This window comes from Brassica oleracea, chromosome C9 (genome assembly GCF_000695525.1).
Source record: "Brassica oleracea var. oleracea cultivar TO1000 chromosome C9, BOL, whole genome shotgun sequence".
Classification (NCBI taxonomy): Eukaryota; Viridiplantae; Streptophyta; class Magnoliopsida; order Brassicales; family Brassicaceae; genus Brassica; species Brassica oleracea.
In genome coordinates, this window is record NC_027756.1 from 10,933,798 (window position 1) to 10,939,863 (window position 6,066).

At 31.2% G+C, this 6,066-nt stretch overlaps 1 long non-coding RNA gene across 3 annotated transcripts; it reads left to right on the plus strand.

The window, feature by feature from the left end:
* The first annotated feature begins 1,558 nt into the window (after positions 1-1,558).
* Positions 1,559-3,628, plus strand: LOC106316692. 3 transcript variants are annotated; one of them, XR_001264922.1, is made up of 3 exons: positions 1,559-2,200; positions 2,283-2,818; positions 2,899-3,628. It is a non-coding gene; the product is annotated as an uncharacterized LOC106316692 (long non-coding RNA). The 3 variants fall into 3 exon arrangements; XR_001264921.1 differs by having other exon boundaries at positions 2,290-2,818; XR_001264920.1 differs by having other exon boundaries at positions 2,293-2,818; positions 2,899-3,627.
* The last annotated feature ends 2,438 nt before the right edge of the window (positions 3,629-6,066 follow it).

Genomic DNA, 6,066 nt, shown 5'->3' on the forward strand with positions numbered 1-6,066 from the left:
AACTAAAATATAATTAAAAAAAGATAATATCTATATATATATTGTATTGTTATCTGAAAAAGTCTTTTAGTAAAAGGTTAAAAACAAAACATAAATTATATAGTTAAATATTAATCAAATATATTTTTTTAATTATATAATTAAAAATAGAATATTGAGATATTTTAAGATTTATTTTAGTATAATGAATATAGTGTACCAAAAACTTTTTAAAAAATTATGAAAATGTTTAAGCTCGCATCGCGGGCAAAACACCTAATAATTAATAATTTAGGTAAAATCTAATTAAAACATGACAAATAGATAAAATTAACTAAAATTATGGACTACGTGACAAATCAACAAATTCATAATAGTATTGATTGATGTGATTTCTATCTAATGACGTTGGCTACCCTTATCTTTCTAATCATATAGATCAAGTTAAACGCCATCTTAAACCAAAAGTAGAAATCAATAGTCACGAATCTTATGATGGACTACTTTCACAATTTTCTTATCTATTAGCTAGCATGTAGTAATTCATCGACAAAAAAAACGATGTCAAATGGAGATTTTGTTGGAAATAGGACTGTGAATTTTATCTCTAAATTTTGATTCGATTCGTTATTCATTTTGATTTGATCAAAAAAAATTCAGATATCCGTAAATTTTCGAAGCAAATATTAAAAATCATTATCCGTTAAAAAAAGCAACTCACAAATATTAAAAAAATTAGACTCAGATATCCGCTCTGACTTTATACAAATATATATATATATATATATATATAATTAAATATAGAATTTTAAATGTGAATTTGATATAATCATTATTTGTACATATAATTTTATTTATAAAGTTACTTATAAAAATATTAAATTAAGAAGAAATATGAAATATGAAATCTTTATAAAAATTACAATTTTCTAAAATTTTATGTTTTATAAAAAAATTAAATTTTATGAACATATAGTTTCACTAATCTTTACTTTTTATTATATATTATATAAAAGATAATTTTTAAACAATATGGTATATATTTTTTACATTTTGTGTGTATTGAATAAAATGGATATGGTATCCGTAAATATCTGCAAATTTTCGAATATTTTGTTGTCCAAAACAAAAAAAAATTCAGAAAATTAGATATCCGTTAGGTTCTGAAAATTGTAGTAGTATTCGATCTGTGCGCACGAAAGACGAAAGAGAAGTGAGTAGTACAAATACAATACAAGACACAAAAGTGGATATGTACTCGAAGAAAATACAATATACATAAAGTGAAGTTGTCATCACTCATCGTTGGGTGAGTGTGGAACATTCAAACTCGTGATAGTACTGATTAGATAAGCGTTAGGTGAGTGTGGAACATTCAAACTCATCTTCTCTTTATGTTTTTGTCTTGTATTTTACTACTTTCTCGCCTCAATATTTACTGTATCCCCTTTACCTTTTTTTTCTTTCTTTTGTAAAAGAAGCAATACATACTAAAATAAAAAGGCTAGGTTCTCTCCAGCAGGTGACACATCAGCATTTTTGAGCTTTGTGGAGAGGACATGTCATTAAATGAAAAAACTCAGGTAAACAATCAAAACATTTTGTCTCTCCACAATCGGAAATCAACACACTCAGATCGTGAGAAGTTCTCTCGCTTCCTCTTTCGATTTTATCGCTGACTCTCTTCCTCTTTTGCTTTGAAATCGAACGAGGATGGAGAAGAAGACAGCGAAGAAGACAGGTGCTGAAGAACTTCAGACCCAATCACCACTCTCTTCTCCGGCTTCTCTTCTCCATTTAGCTGCCGTCAATGCCAACTTAGAGAGATAGAGCTCAGCCATGTTTCTCCGCCTTCCTCCATGTCACCTCTATATTGTATTAGCGTGGAGATTCATTAGCATCACCAGCCACCTCTCCTCATCTCACCGGAGCTATTGTCTCTCACCGGGGAAGCCGTTTTTGTTGTGATCCTTATCATTGTGGGATCGTGACCAAAATGAAATGAGAAGTGAAACCGGAGCCGTCACGTTCCATCAGGACCAGCCACCGATCCGAGCCCCATTAACCATCCATCACGGGAGAGCCGCCGTCGTGATGTCACCACCTTTGCTTATGGGTTTTGGTTATGTCTCTGAGATTTTATTAAAATTGTTATCAGATTAAGAGGGAGATTTCGACCATGAAACTCGTTCGTCATCCTTGTGTTGTTCGTCTTTACGAGGTAAAGTTTTGTTCTTTCCTCTACTTTATACTGAAAAGTGTATATCTATCTTCATATAGAAGTTGATTCATTGCTGTTTAAGTTTCTAGCAGGTCGCACAAATATTTACATCCTCTTGGAGTATAATACATGTGGTGAACTGTTCATAGAATTGTGAACTATCTAGCTCTCGACTCAACTACTTCAGGTGATGATAATCTTTGGAAGACATTGCTTATCCACTTGTTACATGTTATAGGTTCGTAATGAACGTATTAGTGAAGCAAAAGCTAGGAAGTACTTACACTAGCTTACCGAAGGAGTTGATAGTAAAGGGGTCTACCACAGAGATCTAAAGGTGGTTTCTTTTGCTGACAATCAACAATCTTTTCAAACAAAATATGGTTTTTGGTTGTTTCTGCTGTAAATTGTAGCCTGAAAAACTTCTGCTACATTCTCAAGGAAATCTCAAGATATCTGATTATGGGCTCAGTGCATTACAAGAACGAGTAATGGTGGTTTCAGTTTATTGTTTTACTTTCAGATTGAATTTTTATCAACTAATCATCTGACTTGTATCTTAAGGGAGTTACCATTTTAAAGACAACTTGTGAAACTCCAAATTATGTTGCCTTTTAAGTAAGTCAAATATCACAATGTTTTGAAATATAGTAATGTTATATATAGTAGCTCATATCATCATCTCTGTTTTGGTTTAGGTGTTGAATCATAAGGGTTACAATGGTGTCGTGGCAGATGTATGGTCCTGTGGGGTCATCCTTTATGTTCTGAGTCATAACTCATAAGAATTACAACTGAGCCTTATGATGAGAACGACTCATGTTCCATATCTTATATTGCAGTATGTTGTGTTTTAAGTTTTAACCAGAGGAAGGATACAAAGTTATATTCCTAAACAATCTTTTTTTTCCTTTTAATGTATTGAATCTATTCTTCTTGGATTGTTTCATTGATCACCTTTCTATTAGAACCAATAATCGCTTGAAGATGGGGTCCATGGTTACTTTCAGTCCAAAGTTTATAGGTGAGGTTAAGATGAGTGATGAAGCTGTTGCAGACCAAATCTAGAGGGAGTAAGGGCATTTCAAAAACAAGTAGTTACTGCTTTTTGTCCCACTGAACAGAGCAAGCAAGTGGCAAGCTATAACCAAATTTAGAGGGAAGAGTAAACATACACGAGTATAGTGTGTTACTGGGAAAGCGAGCTGATTCCAAAATATTGAGTGCAGCTATGGGATGAATCAGATTCCATATTTTCTGCTACCGAGAGAGGTAGATATGTCTTCCGCTACAGTTGAAAGACACGTTTCTACCTTTGTGCTTCTTAATATCTTGTGTTCATCTTGGTTAAAATTAACCTTTTGACTTTTTTATAACATTGTTAGTTTGGGAAGTTTTTTAAAAAACAATGAAAAACATCTCAAACGACTAAAATAAGTATGTTTTCAAATTAATATGTACAATCAAATATTCAAATAGGCAAGTTTGTGACTTTTCAAACAATTATGTAATCTTTTAAACAAGAGAATCTCTCATTTTATTCCTTTTGTATTGTTTTTATTAAAAAAAAAACAAATTATTCCACATATCCAACAATCATAATGTTATATTATTGTTTTCAATCAAAAGTACCAAATACTAAGTTAATATTTATAACTTTTGCTTACTTATCAAAAATACTTTAAAATTATTTTATTCATCAAAACTACTAAAACATCACAAAATTTAATATTCTTTAAATAGATTGTAATTTTTTATTTATTAAAAATTGAAAATTTTTCTTAAATTTTTTTATGTGTTATAATTTCCTGCAGCATAGCTCGGGTTTCGACCTAGTTTCTTTAATAAATGAACTTATTTCTTACTTAGTGCAATACCCTAAGGAACAAAAATTTAACGCTGGATTATTTTAGTTAACCTTGGCTGAAAAAATTCTAAACATTAAAAACTAGAGAAACAAAACTAGAAAATAGATGCACTATTACAAATCCAAAGTAAGCAACACATCTTGCATATAAATGAAACTAAAATATTTTCATATAATATTTGCTTTCGGAATAGTTTTGAAATTCATTGGAGATAATGATTATAGTAATACAAAACAGCACGTTCCAGCCTAAATTGATCATAGATGTCACTTTCTTTTTATTGCTCCAATACAAGCCACCGAAATAATACTTTTTTTATCAACTCCACCGAAATAATACCTCTTTATATTTACTAGGGATTATTACCCGCGCAAAAGTGCGAAGTTTTTGCATTTTAATATATTTTGTCTCTTGCTTCCTAATATAGCATTCAGTTTTTCAATGCATTTTATATTCACCATCTCCTCTTGTTTTTTTTACACTTGTTCACGTTCTGTCATTTGATTTGTCTTAGATTTGGCTTGTGTAATAACTTAACTCTGCTCATTCTTCTTTCATTATTTATTGATTGATATTTTTATCTCGTTTATCTCTGTGTTGCCACTAATTTACTCGAATCATTTTTCATCATCTGCTTCGAATTCTTTTCATATTCATTAACTATTGTCTCCAATCTCTTTAAATCCTAAAAATCTTACATGTTCTTTTGTTTATTAAATCACATATTAAATATTGTTGAAACTGTTTATTTATTCTAATAAATTCTTACGATTATAACTAAGATGATACGGATAAAAGACTGATTATAATTTAGTTGAAATTAAAGTCTAAAGTAGAAATTATTAAACTTGCAATCCTTTTTTTGTCTTCCAAGATAGCTTTAGTCAAATCAATTATATTGATTTAGAAAACTCATAAGCTATTTCAATCCCAAACAACCAAAAAACAGGTGCATTTGTTATTGACGCTGCGGCGGGTTTCCTTTACTATAAACATAAGCACAACTGTTAATAAACCCAAATGTGTTTACAAAAGCTACTCATATAAGAGTTTCATACTCATTTCTCTTTCTCTAGTCATCTCCTATGTTAATAGCTATCATAATACAATCATCAAACAAATGACGTATCTCTTGGTTCCATATAGAATATGCAAAAGGACTGTTCTCTGCAGACTCCATGATCACTGAGTATTATAATATCAAACTCTGTCTATGGTCTATTTATATGTTGAGGAAATGCCTCGAAATGTAGCTTCCAAATAATGATTTTCAGGTCAACACATTGCATGTTAACCTCCACAATGGGATCATCAGATCTGCAGATACCGCTACATGTCGAGTCGAACACAGCTACACATATGTTCTCTGCTTGTGCCTTTCATTCACAATCTGCAATTCTCCGAAGAACCAGAATTAGTGTTAAATGAGGTAAAAGTTTTAGAGTCACAACAGACTTTGTATAGCCAAGCCCAATAAACCAAGCACCCAACGTAACATCCCCACTTGCCTATTTGTACAGAAAATGACTTGATCATTATATAGTAGCACCGAGAAGTTAGATGGAGAATGAGGTATGAATGCAAAGTAGACAAAACATTTAAAATCTTACTGATTATGAGAAATATAAAAAATCAATTCTGTTGAAAAGGCGTATAACTGTCCAATAGCGTGACAGAAGTACTTGTTCCTGTTCTCACCAAACTTCCAATTCTAAATGTATATATAAATCAATTAGAGTTATTGCCAGCGCTCTGTTGCGATATTTGTTAGCTAAAATAATCCATACAACATAATAGGAAAAAGAAACCAACGAAATTGTAAAGCTAACCATCAGCTGAGATGCTTTTGCTGTCCTGAAACATTGAAAGCTTAGTGATTTCACTGTCAAAAGCAACAAACTAAGCAGTCATATACATCCGAGACATTTATTTACAAACGGTTTCTAGCACGGAAAAAACATATTATTATGTTACGGATGATAAGTTTGATGCATAAAT